This window comes from Molothrus aeneus, chromosome 10 (genome assembly GCF_037042795.1).
Source record: "Molothrus aeneus isolate 106 chromosome 10, BPBGC_Maene_1.0, whole genome shotgun sequence".
Classification (NCBI taxonomy): Eukaryota; Metazoa; Chordata; class Aves; order Passeriformes; family Icteridae; genus Molothrus; species Molothrus aeneus.
Window position 1 is genome coordinate 25,709,725 of NC_089655.1, and position 12,477 is coordinate 25,722,201.

General features: G+C 49.5%; 2 long non-coding RNA genes across 2 annotated transcripts; both read left to right on the forward strand.

The window, feature by feature from the left end:
- The first annotated feature begins 3,473 nt into the window (after positions 1-3,473).
- On the forward strand, positions 3,474-8,327 carry LOC136560839 (uncharacterized). Its single transcript, XR_010784208.1, has 2 exons — positions 3,474-4,363; positions 5,849-8,327. It is a non-coding gene; the product is annotated as an uncharacterized lncRNA (long non-coding RNA).
- A 759-nt stretch (positions 8,328-9,086) lies between these two features.
- Positions 9,087-10,066, forward strand: LOC136560803 (uncharacterized). The gene is made up of 2 exons (XR_010784203.1): positions 9,087-9,410; positions 9,649-10,066. It is a non-coding gene; the product is annotated as an uncharacterized lncRNA (long non-coding RNA).
- The last annotated feature ends 2,411 nt before the right edge of the window (positions 10,067-12,477 follow it).

Sequence of the window (12,477 nt, forward strand, 5' to 3'; positions counted from 1 at the left end):
ATTCCTTGTGTATTGGATTTGGTATGCAACATTGACAGATTCCATTAGCTGGTTTCAGATGACATCAGTTGTCAAAGCTTCATTTGTGTCCAAGCCCATGCAAGATTTTGATGCTGAACTAAAAAGCAGACTGTAGAACATGAAGGTGATGTCACAAGCTCCTACCAGAATCTATCCTCATAAATCTCATTTCAATGACCAAAGATTCAAGTGCAACTATGTTTAAGAATGGACGGAGAAAGCACTGTTAATGAGGATGGATTATCTTTGTAACCCTTCTTGTTATGTTGCTGTGTGATATTTTTGTCAAAAAGATTTTCCTTTTGCTTTGAAAAGCATTCAGCTGTTCTTGCTTTTCTTTTAAATACTGACCATTGTCATGTTTATTGTGCAAGATTTGGTTAAATTATTTGATACAACTTAAGGATGTTAGATTTGGCTAAAATGCTGCACAGAAGAGTAGCTGTGCTTAAACCATATGCTGTTCTGTATTTTCATTCTTGGCTTTCTGTGCATACTGTTAAGATTTCAGGGAAAATGTAACTCAATTCACAGTAATGCATTTCTCAAAGTTTTATTCGTGATTTATGCAGTTAAGTTGCATATGCTGTATTCAGACTGACAAGTAAAAGGCGGAAGAGGCTGCCTCAATCCTCAAGAAATCGTCAGGTCTCAATTTACCTCACCGTGCCCAGGAACTTGCTCTCCTCCTTGCTTTGTGGCTGTAGAGGACCAGACCTAAGCATGGTTTGTCTCAAACATTCTGAGTATTGCTACAGGAAAGGTGATCAGAGGAGAGGGTCCTGCAGAGGTGGGGCAGCGTGTTCTGAGCCAACTTCCTGCTCCACCCTGATACGAGTGGTCAGTTCCGTCCCCCCGCCCCCGACTCACTCCCTTGAGGGCTCTAAGGGCTGGCTGTGCATGTGAGAATTGTGTGAAAAATCGAGTTTGCCTAAGAGGCGTGCATCATATTAACTATAAAAGGGAGCGGATCGGGCCCGCTTGCTCCTCTTGTCTCTTTTTTCCTCCCTTCTCTTTTTCTTTCTCTTCCATTGTCTTGCAATCTCAGCTTCGGACTATTCACACAGCAGGACCACTCTAGGATCTAAGGACTGATGAAATTCTTTGTTTTGTTCCCATGCTTTTCCTGAGCAAAGTACAGCTATCATATTCTATGCTGTACTGAACTCTTGTTCAAGTGGGGGAGCTTGTGGAAGTGTGTTATGGTTTGTGAGACAGCACCTTTGCTTAATGTTGTCTTGTGGCTTGCTAGTCATCACCTCTGGGTATTAGTGGTGTGGCTTTTGAGCCAGCCTCTTTGTGGAGTTTGTTGTGGGAGTTAAGAACTTATTGAAGTGAACTCTACAAATTCAGGGGTTTGTTAGCCACACCTTTTGAGCCTAAGCAGTGAGCTGGTTGGCAGTTATGGTGACTAAAAAGCAGACTATAGATCATGAAGATGATGTCACAAGCTGCTACCAGAAACATTTCACAGCTGAAATAACTGTGCAATAGCAATTTGAAGTCTAATTTATGGGGATTTATATTAAATTTTGCAATTTTTTTCAGTTGGGCAAATGGGTTAGGATAACCAAGATCTGACATGAAGCTTTGGGATGTAAAAAGGAAAGAGAACTTTGCTAGCTTGTTGCAAATTTCTGCGGATACTTTTGCAATTTTTAAACTACTTTCTCTCTGCCTTGTTTCTAGTTATTAACTTGCAAGAACTCTTCCGGCACATATGGAAGACCCTGAAAGTAGGTGCTTCTTCTCTTTTCTTCCCCTCCCATTAGATCAAGTCAAAGCTAAATGAGTACAATACTCCTTGCCAAGATTCATAATACTGAACATAATTACTGAAAACCTTACCCAGCAGTGCTTTTTCCACCATCAGTAGGATTATTCCAAGGGGGAAGTGATTTTACTTTTCCATAATTAATTTCCCAACATCACAGAGTTGTTCAGACCACAGAACTGTAATCTGCAATCAATAACAAAATTCCTTACTGGTTACAGTTTAGTTCTGGTACTTTGTAATTATGGGATTAGTGGTGACCTTCAGGTTGTTGCCTTTTACAATAGTCTTAGAAGGAAAGAAACATTCAGAATTGAATTTTACTGCATTTAAATTAGACACTTCTATTGCCATTTTTCTTCCCTCTTTTTTTTTTTCCCCTCTTCTCCCGTTTTTTTCCATTCACATGCACATTTTGGTTATGTAGGTTCCTTGATCAGACCTATCAGACCTCGTGTATTAAGCCTAAAGGTTGCCAATTTTGGAGAAGGTTTAGCCTAATTTTCATGCAATGGCATTTTTTCAGCATGTTTAAATTCAAAACTATATGCTGATACATTTACATTTCTGGTAAATATACCCTGGATCTATTTCTGGGCATGATGAATAGGCAGTAGGAGGATAGCTGATCTACCTTTTTTTTTTCTAGTGTGCATGTGAATGTCTGTCAACTCTATATGGATTTTCAGTATGCAAGACACATTTGGAGTATTATAGGGAATGGGAGCGTGTGTGTGTGTTGAACCAGAGGGAGTTCTGGTTCAAGATGATTATTTCTGCATTCAGAGCAGTCAGAGGCACACTTGAGTTCTGAATTAATTCCTAAGTTATGTGCATCCTTACTAGAGCAAAAATTAATGAGTGTGGGCAGAGATCTCCCTAATGAGGCCAGTGATGACAGATCCACGTGTGAATGGGAACAAGCCGCAGAATTGAGTGCCTCATGCCATCCTGGGGCCAGTTAAGGGCGGTGAGGTTGACAGGACGCAAAGATGTTCGGTGCCACCGTGAGAATTTAGGGCTGTGGCTCCTGCAGAGCTCCTTGGTGCTCTGCTGGATGTGCTCCAGGACGTCCATCCCGGGCTCCTGTGTTGGGGGTGAGAAGGAGAGCATGTTTTTCCACGTTACAATTCTGACTTCTGCTACTGTGCAGTAGTCTTTTATTCTGTGCCACCCTCAACCTGCCAGGTTGTTTGCACTGCAATCACCTGCCTTGTTTGAAACATCCATCTTGCGCATTGCTGCACTCGTCCCAAAACGTAAGCACGGCCTGGGCTCTTCTGCTCCTTAACGCTGCACATAGTGTGCAGCACAGAGAATCCCACCCGTGCATACGAACTCTGCAGCACCGTGCATGCGCAATTAAAAAGGAGTAATAAAACTCCTCAAAGATAAAAACACCCAGCAAAAATGCGTGCACATAGCGGCAGGACTCAAAAAAGCAAAGCGATGGGCGACGACTCGGAGAGCGGCGCACGCGCAACACAGTGAGTTACTGCGCATGCACAACGGCGGGCCGGGGTGGGGTGGGGGGGGGGGAGGGAAGCTGCGTCTGGGACAGCTCGCTGTCTCCACCTGCTGGCTGACAGGAGGTGATGCTGACTCGGGAGAGCCGCGGTGTGCAGGGAGCGGCCGCAGCTGCGCACGCGCAGTGCCCCGGGACCGCCGCCCACACGGCGCGCCTTCCCTGGGTGCCGCCGCCTCGTGCTGTAACAAACGTGCCGTACCGCAGCCGGGACCTCACGCCTTCCCTGGGTGCCGCCGCCTCATGCTGTAACAAACGTGCCGTACCGCAGCCGGGACCTCACGCCTTCCCTGGGTGCCGCCGCCTCGTGCTGTAACAAACGTGCCGTACCGCAGCCGGGACCTCGCGCCTTCCCTGGGTGCCGCCGCCTCGTGCTGTAACAAACGTGCCGTACCGCAGCCGGGACCTCGCGCCTTCCCTGGGTGCCGCCGCCTCGTGCTGTAACAAACGTGCCGTACCGCAGCCGGGACCTCGCGCCTTCCCTGGGTGCCGCCGCCTCGTGCTGTAACAAACGTGCCGTACCGCAGCCGGGACCTCGCGCCTTCCCTGGGTGCCTCCACCTCGTGCTGTAACAAACGTGCCGTACCGCAGCCGGGACCTCGCGCCTTCCCTGGGTGCCTCCACCTCGTGCTGTAACAAACGTGCCGTACCGCAGCCGGGACCTCGCGCCTTCCCTGGGTGCCTCCACCTCGTGCTGTAACAAACGTGCCGTACCGCAGCCGGGACCTCGCGCCTTCCCTGGGTGCCTCCACCTCGTGCTGTAACAAACGTGCCGTACCGCAGCCGGGACCTCGCGCCTTCCCTGGGTGCCGCCGCCTCGTGCTGTAACAAACGTGCCGTACCGCAGCCGGGACCTCGCGCCTTCCCTGGGCGCCTCCGCCTCGTGCTTGTCCTGCCCTTGTGGGGCCACAGTGCCCAGAGTGCAAATCGCACAGTTGTGGCGCTTCTGCCGCCAGGCATTCGTAGTCTCCTGTTGCTTCTGTGGCCTGAATTGCTTCCAGTCAGCAAGAATTGTTCCCAAACGTCATCCCCTCTGGAGCTCGGTAAGGTTGTGTTCCCCGAAGTCCAGGTGCTGCTTCTTGGTGCTGTGTGCACTTCTTGCCTTTGCCTGCTGTGAGCAGCTTTGTGTTGCAGCTCAGTGAAGTCCAGTTCAGTGGTTTCTATACCAGAAACCCCTGTAGTGAGCAATCAAAAGGGAGGTTTCCTGTTCCTGCTATATCTTGGCTTTCTGAAATTGCTATATCCTCTTGCATGCCGGTATGCCTGAGAGAATTCATGCCATGATTCCTCCAATTTGGCACTAGTCTGTACCTTGCTTGGGGCACAGAGCATCCTTGAGTGCATTGTTAGGAATCTTAGCATGGAAGATACTTGAGATGTGAAGCTGGTGATCATGCACGTGTTTGAAAAGCAGAAAGGTTTACTGGACTATTGTCATGTTGTTTTGAATGCAGCAAAGGAAGGCCGTCTATTGGCTGGGCCTGTCATTTGCACTAGCTCAGCTCTACTGTACAGAAAAAAAAAATGTTTAGTGCTTTGGGGTTGTGCATTTCAACTGTAATGTATTGTCAAATTTGTCTAATGGGTCTTGCATGAATTTTATGTGTTAATCTTGTTGCAAAGCTAAAGGCTGAGAGGGAATGCTGTCAGTAATACAGAAAATACTACTATGGGCATAGAATGCATCTGAATACCTCTGAAGAGACTGTGCTACCTCTTAGCTAGACGCTCCCACTCAAATAGTTGACTTTAAAAAGAAAAGTAGACAGCATGTCTTTTGTTTCTTCTGGTTGCTGAGGACTGTTACCTCCTGTTGAGACTCTTGAGACCCTGCAGCTTCTTTAGTACATTGGCAACTCTCTTGTGGCTTTAATTTGTTCTCTACCCCTATTATAAAGGTGGATTATGCACGACTGTACACACCATCTCCTGAACTAGTTGGATGTTATGGGGAATGCTAAGAAGGTGACAGATCAGTTGTTGTTTTAAAAACAAAGGCAATTCTTTGGGATGATTCCAGAGTACAAATCTCACACTCAGTTGTTGCTTTATTGCCATTGAGGGTGGTTGCTTTTAAGCTGATGAACACTGGTAGACTGTCTTACTTTGTTTGAACAGCCATGGTTATTTCATCCACCTCCAAAGCTTGGAAAGAAACTAAAACAGTGTTTGGAAATTGTTTAGAATAAAGCTGGTGTTCCAAGAGTGGAGTAAGCACTCAGGAGTCATTTAAGGAATCAGCTTTCCTCAGCACAAGAGGAGCCAGCCATGGGCACTGCTGTGTAATATGGAGCCCATGCAACCACTGCATCTCTCTGAGCGGCTGAGAACATACCTTCCAGTGTTTTGCAAGCAAGAGAGCTGTTTTACTTTTGTGTGTAAATATTTTGGCAATAGAATACAGGGACTCTCATATCTATGTGTGTGGCTGGGTGCCTCTCTGTGGATATTTAGGTATCTCAAAGAAAACTGCCTGTACTTGTGACTGGGACCATTCTGAGAAGTTCTTTCTTTGCTGTCCTTCACAGGAGGATATTACTTGAGAAGTGCTTATGGAGCACTTTTGCTGCTCAAGAAATTCCAGGAAAAAGAAGCTGCCCAGCTATCAGTGCGCCAGAAAAGCTGACCAGTCTGTCAGCATCCTGTTACAGGGACCCTTCATTGAGCAGTCCTGCTGGATTGGAGGGAAGTCTGACTGACATTCACGGAAATAGGCCAAGAACGTAATGGAGACCCCTCAGCAGGTCTTTCCACTTTAGGATCTCTCAGTAGGACTTCTTATTTGAATATGTTACCTGCTGCTGGCAACTGCTAGCATCCATGAAGGAGTCACACTTTGGAATTTTATGGAACAGTTTATGGAACTATGCTCTTTATGAAATTGTGACAGGTTAAGGTTCAGGAATTGTTGGTGATGGTATCTGTCAGTGATAGTATTTGACTGCAAAAACTTACTCAAAGCAATATACAGACAAGTTGTAGTCCCCAATAAAAATATTCAGCAGGCAGAGTGCATTTCTAACCCAACAGGGGTTCCTATGGGGCAGAAGACAGGTTCAGCCCATTGACTGATCCCAGCAGTTATGATGGAGCCTTCACTAACTTTTTCTCCATTCTTGGCTTACTTTTATAGTATTTCTTTATATTTAGGTGAAGCTTGAGTGACTCTACTCATGCATATATTTGCTACTGATTGGTGTAAAATCCTCTCACTTCACTTTCAAAGATACAATCAAAAAATGTATAGGGCTCATTTCCATTGAGAGGTTTTCATAATTTGGAGGCAGTTAACTTTGGGATGGAGGTATGCATTAATATTACAATTAGGCTATAATAAACCACGTTCATCTGAGGAAAGCGATTTTGCCACGTTGCTAGCTTGGCAGCAAGACATCTCTCTCACAGCTGCTATGCAGTTAATCAGCTTCAAAGTACCATCAAGTTGCTGCCAAGGATTTTGGCAGAGCCTGGTCGAGGTATCTCCATTCCACTGCACCCTTCCCTTAGCAGGTGCTTATGGTTGTATGGGGGATCATTGTGGAGCATGCCAACCCAGTTCCATCCTGGGAACAGCACCTGTATTTTACCCTAAAATTTCTGTCCCGTTGTAACTCCTGTTAGAATACAAATGTAACTTAGTTTTCTCTGATTTTACCCCCCATCATCTTTCCATACAAACATTGCTCCACTCTCCAGAGGATTATTGTGAGCAGATGTGAGCTCTGCTGTCCCTTTGGACTGAGAAAGACAGAGGTTTTTTCCCAAGTTCCTTTTGAACCTGTTGTGCACCTGTTACAAGTCTTCAGTCTCCTGCAGTTTTGTGGGTCAGTCATGTGTAGAACAGCACAACTGGCTGGCATGCTTTGCTCATGAGGGGAGACAAGAGAAGAATCCCTCTGCTCACACCAGACCTGCAGCTGCCCAACCTCACCAAAGCACCTGAGGAGCCCCCAGGGATTGATGGCACAGAGGGAGCTGATGGAGGACAGCACAGCAGGCAGCCTGTCCTCCCATCAGGTCTGGCTTATGGTGCCACCCTGAGGGTTTCCCCTGTCTTCGGGCAGTCCTAGCTACTGCAGCTCACTTGACAGAGACTCACTGTCTATACTGTGCTTGGCTACACTGGAGAGGATGAAGCTGAGGACAGCAATGGTTGCTTTCACATCCCCTGACTGCAGACGGGAGGGAGGGCGAGCTCTGTCACCTTGGGAAGGCATCTGCAGATTCATTGCTGCCCATCTCTGGAACATGGCTCTATCGGGGGATCGTGGTAAGGACAGCAGTGCTCACCTAACTTTGCACCTGAGGACAGCTTCAGGATCTTGTCATACTGTGGGAGAGCAGAGCTTCACAGTAAACACCAGCTAACGCACTTACTACCAGTGTTAACACTAACAATTCTTACCCAAATATTAATACTAATAACACTTACTATGCATATTATTAATGCTAGTAGAGGCTGGTAGCGTTCCTAACGCTGAGGCTTGCATGAAGAACACAAAATTAATTAATGTTGCTGATTATGCTATTGTGGTGTTGAAATACTTGGCCTCCACTGTGGTAGCCCCACACTTACCTCGATGGCCTCCCCCAGCAGGTCCCAAAGCACTGGGATGCAGATCAGCTTAAGCATCACTGATGTGATAAACAGAGTTCACTCTTTAAAAGTTTTAAAAGTTTAATAAAGGATAAAAGGACAAAATAATCTAGCACTGGGGTGCTTTTGGCACACGGCCACAGAGCACAGAGGTAGCTTAAAATCATGTTCAATATATATGGTTACATTGCTGGGGTTACACGCCATATTCATTAGCTTATACATTATTCAAACATTCCTTTGAGTTTTTGGTGTTCCAGGAACTCTCTTGTTTGGTTTTAATCTCTGACTTGTCTGCAGAACATTCTGTAAATTAGGTCTAAATATTTTATTTCTTTCTGTAGTTTTATCCTGTTGCTTCACAATCCCTGATAGCGCCGACAGAGCTGATAAATCTTCCTGGATGCTTATGCTTTGTTTTTGTCACTGTTATCTTATCACTTGGCCGGGCCACTCCGCAGATACAAGAAACACAGTAATTGCTTTACACCATTCTCTGAGTTAGTTACATAGAAGTATTTTAGTTTCTATTTTAACTTTCTGTTAAAGCCTACGATGTATTTATCACACTACTATTCATATGAAATACACAGTGCATACATAAACTGGCATATTACACAATACAAAGCAGTTAAAAGTAAGTACAAGTTGTACCATATCAAAATACTTGTGATGCAAAAAGCTAATCTATGAATGGGAAAGCCAATATTGTTTTATCATCTATAACATCCGACCACTGTGGGGGAGAAGGAGGGTGAGCAGCGGGCCCGCAGCGGGCGGGGGGACGCGGGCACGTAACTTTGGCCAGGGCGCTGATCTCGGCTAGTCGGGGCAGGCCAAGTCCCCGCAGAAGCGGAAGCACTGCAGGGGAAGAGGCGCCCAGAGCCCGGAGCGGGCTCCGCACTCCCCGCTGCCAAACCCTCTCCTCACCATGTCGCCGCCGCTACCAAAACCCCTCTTCACCAAGTCGCCGCCGCTCCCTAGTCCGCGCTGCTGTCGCAGAGTCCGCCTTTGCGACCCGGAACCACTCCCGGGCTGCACCACCCCCACCGCCCCCCTCCCCGCCCCTGCCCCGAGTGCCGATGGGGCGCTCCGGTAGGGGCTCTGCGGGGGTCTTTTCGCCGGGACCTGGGGACGGGGGAAGGTCTCACGAGTGGGACCCACGGCGCCCGCGGACCCTTCGGGCAGCCCAGGCTCCGCCCCACGCTCCCACGGGCCGCAGCCTCACGGCTCCCAAGACTGCCAATCCCGGCCCGCCTTTCTCCGCCCGCCCTGTCCAATCACAGCCGTCCTTTCAATCCGGCCCCTCTCCCCCCAATCAGACCGCTCAGTCGCGGCCCGGCCCCTCAGCCTGGCCCCACTCCCCCGTACGCCTGAGGCGCCGCTCCCGCCACGCCGCTTTGGGAGCCGGCGGAACTGTGTCCCCGCTGCCGCTGCCTCGGCAGGCGCTGTTGGGGCCGGGAAGGGCGGGCCGGGAGCGAGCTTCAGTTCAGGTCCTGACCGGGATCAGGTTCTGGTCCAGGGAAACGGGCAGACGGCGGGGAGCGGGCGGACGCGGCCCCTGCAATGGCGGCGGGAGCAGCGCTTGAGGGGACTGCGGGAGGTCGCGGAGCCGAGCGCGGCGGGAATGGGCGGGCTGGGATTGGTGGGGCCGGCAGGCGCTGCCTCGGATTGTGATTGGCTGGCTGGTCCGGCCCTGGGGCATAAATAGCGTGCGTTGGGGCGGCGCAGGCGTCAGTTCGGCGGCGGAGCTGGAGCGACGGGAGGTGTGGCTGCGCGATCGGAGGAGCGGCGCCGTGGGAGCGACGGGAGCTGCGGATGCGCGATCTGAGGAGCGGCGGGAGCTGCGGGTGCGCGATCTGAGGAGCGGCGCTGCGCCAGGACGGGACCCCAGTGGCAGCTGATCCGGGGAGCGCTGGTGAGCACGGACGCGACGCCTGCGGCAGCATCTGGGAGCCGGTTGTGTCCAGTTCTTTCTGCCGCGCCCTGCGCGGCTCGGGTAGCTGGCGGCTGGTGTGGGGCCTGGAGTGGCGCGGGGGGGGGAACCGGCTGCTGTCACTGGGGGCCGGGAAGAAGCCGTTTCGCGGTTTCTGGATTTAAAGTATTGCTCAGAATACGAGGAATAAAGCTTGCTTTTTTTGAATTTTTATTACTTTGTTTCTACTTAATTATTTTCTCTTTATTGTGTTATTATTGCTCGTTTTATTACATCTTTTTGGTTTGATTTGTTTTCTTTACTAGATATCTGATGTTAATTCAGTAAGGGTTGTGGGACTGGGGCTGAAACACTATTTGTGAGATCAGTGGGCATATAAAACCCCAGGGTGTGGAATAATGATTTTGACATGAGTCAGGCCCAAAACAATGTGGAGCGGTGGAAATGCTGGGGCTAGATAAATGCCATGGGAGAAGGGCACGGAGCTGCAGCACAGGGCTTGCAGGATATGCCTGGGGGTTCCCAGCCCCTGCCCCGTGGTACCAAGCAGAGAGGCTGAGGGTGTGGGGGCTCAGAGGGGTTCCAGGGCCCAAGAACTAGCCCAAGGGTGCCTTTTGGGATGGGGGAGCAGGAGCCCGGTGGCTATTCCCAGCCCCTGGAGCTGCCTGGGAGGAAGTGAGGGGGCCTTTGTGCAGGTGCTGGGCTGAGAGCCAGAGTGAGGGAGAAGGTAGATGTTGAGCTTCAGGCCTCAAGTGTCCCCAAAGTTGGGATCCCACAGGGGTGGGTGGGTGGGACAACTTCTAGAGATATTGAAATGATGGCAGTAACTGATTTGTGACCTTATCAACAGCCCCAAGCTGCAGTGAGAAGCAGGAGCAGCTTTTAGCTACAGCCAGTAGGAAGCTGAGGAGCTGGAGCTGAGGCAGCAGAGCTGGAGGAGACAGAAATATGGTAGGGTTTGGGGTAAAACCCCTGTGGGGCTGGGAATAAGGAATGTGGAGCTGGGAGGTGAGCTGCATGGTTGGAGTTGAAATTGCTGTAAGGGCAGTGATCTAAGCTCAAACCACACAGAGCTAGAGCTAAAGCAAAGATCCTGCCCTGAGAAGCAGAAGTAGCGTTATGTGGCACTGCTGTGAAGATGTTGAGCAGGAAGTGGAACAGAAGAGCTGGCAGTGAAATAAAGCTTGTGGGACTGGAGCTGAAATCACTGGGGCCAGGGTGGGGACTGCAGTGCTGCAGCATCAATCACTGCTCAAAGGGATGCTCACTGTAGATCTGAGGAATAACCATAGAATGGGACACAAAATGAAAAAGCTGGAAATAGAATAATAACTGCCAAAATGGGGTGGCAATGGTGATACTGAACGTGGAGGTGAAACCCCAAAACTGCAGCCAAAACCAAAACCCTGTTTCAACCTGAGAGCAGCTTTGCCTGGCAGAGCTGGAAAAGAGCACAGCTGGAGATGGAAGAAGAGAGCTGGCAGTGAAATAAAGGTTGTGTGTCAACAGCTGAAATCACTGGGGCTGGGAAAGGGAAACTGTGGGGCTGGGATTGAGACTGCACATGGGATGGAAACTGGAAGGCTGACATAGAGACTGTATGATTTATGTGCTAAACTCACTGCAGGCCTGTGATATGGATGCTGGGGCTGGGTATTATGACTGAAAGTAGAACAGGATATGTGAAATGGAAAAGGGGACTGCAACCTTGTGCCTGAAAGCCCCGTCGATGCCATGATATTGCGGAGATTTGTAATGGCATCTCTAGGGATCGAGCTGAAATCACTGTGGGGCTGGGATTGTGGTTGAAAAATGGATAAGAAACTAAGGCTGAGAATGGGACTGTGAGCATCGAGGGGAACTTATGCAGGGGCTGGCACAGTGACAAAAGTGTTCTTGTGCTGAAATCACTGTAGGCCTGTGACATGGATGCAGGGGCAGGGGATTGTGACCGAAAGTAGAAGAGGACGTGTGGAGTGGGAAAGGGGGCTACAACCTTGCGCCTGAAAACGTGGTTGGTGGTAGAATATTGTTTGCGCCTGGGATGGAACCTCTAGAGGTGCAGCTGAAAGGAATGTGGGGCGGGGATTTGAATGAAAGTGGAAAAGGTGCAAGACATGTGAACAGGGCTGTGGGAATCGAGGTGAACTTATGCAGGGGCTGACAAAGTGACTGGAGATTATTGGGCGGGAGCTAAAATACCTGAAGGCCTGCAATACTGCTGGTGGAGTGGACTTCGAGAGGATCGTTCAGGGGCTGAATTGTTGCCGAGCTGGAGCCAAGATCAAGATGCTGTCCTTTGAAGCTGGAGAAACACAGAGCTGGAGCTGCGAGAAGAGAGCTGGCAGTAAAATAAAGCTTGTGGGTCAAGAGCTGAAAGAGCTGAAATCACTGGGTCTGGTGCTGTCTTAATTGCAGGTGGGGAATCAGGGCTGAACACAGTATAAGAACTATAGGTCTGGCAACAGAGACTTTAGTGTTCTTGCGTCGAAATCAATGTAGGCCTGTGACATGGCTGCAGGGGCTGGGGATTGTGACTGAAACTAGAACAGAACGTGTGGAGCGGGAAAGGGGGCTGCAGCCTTGCGCCTGAAAACCCCGTCGATGGTAGAATATTGTTTGCG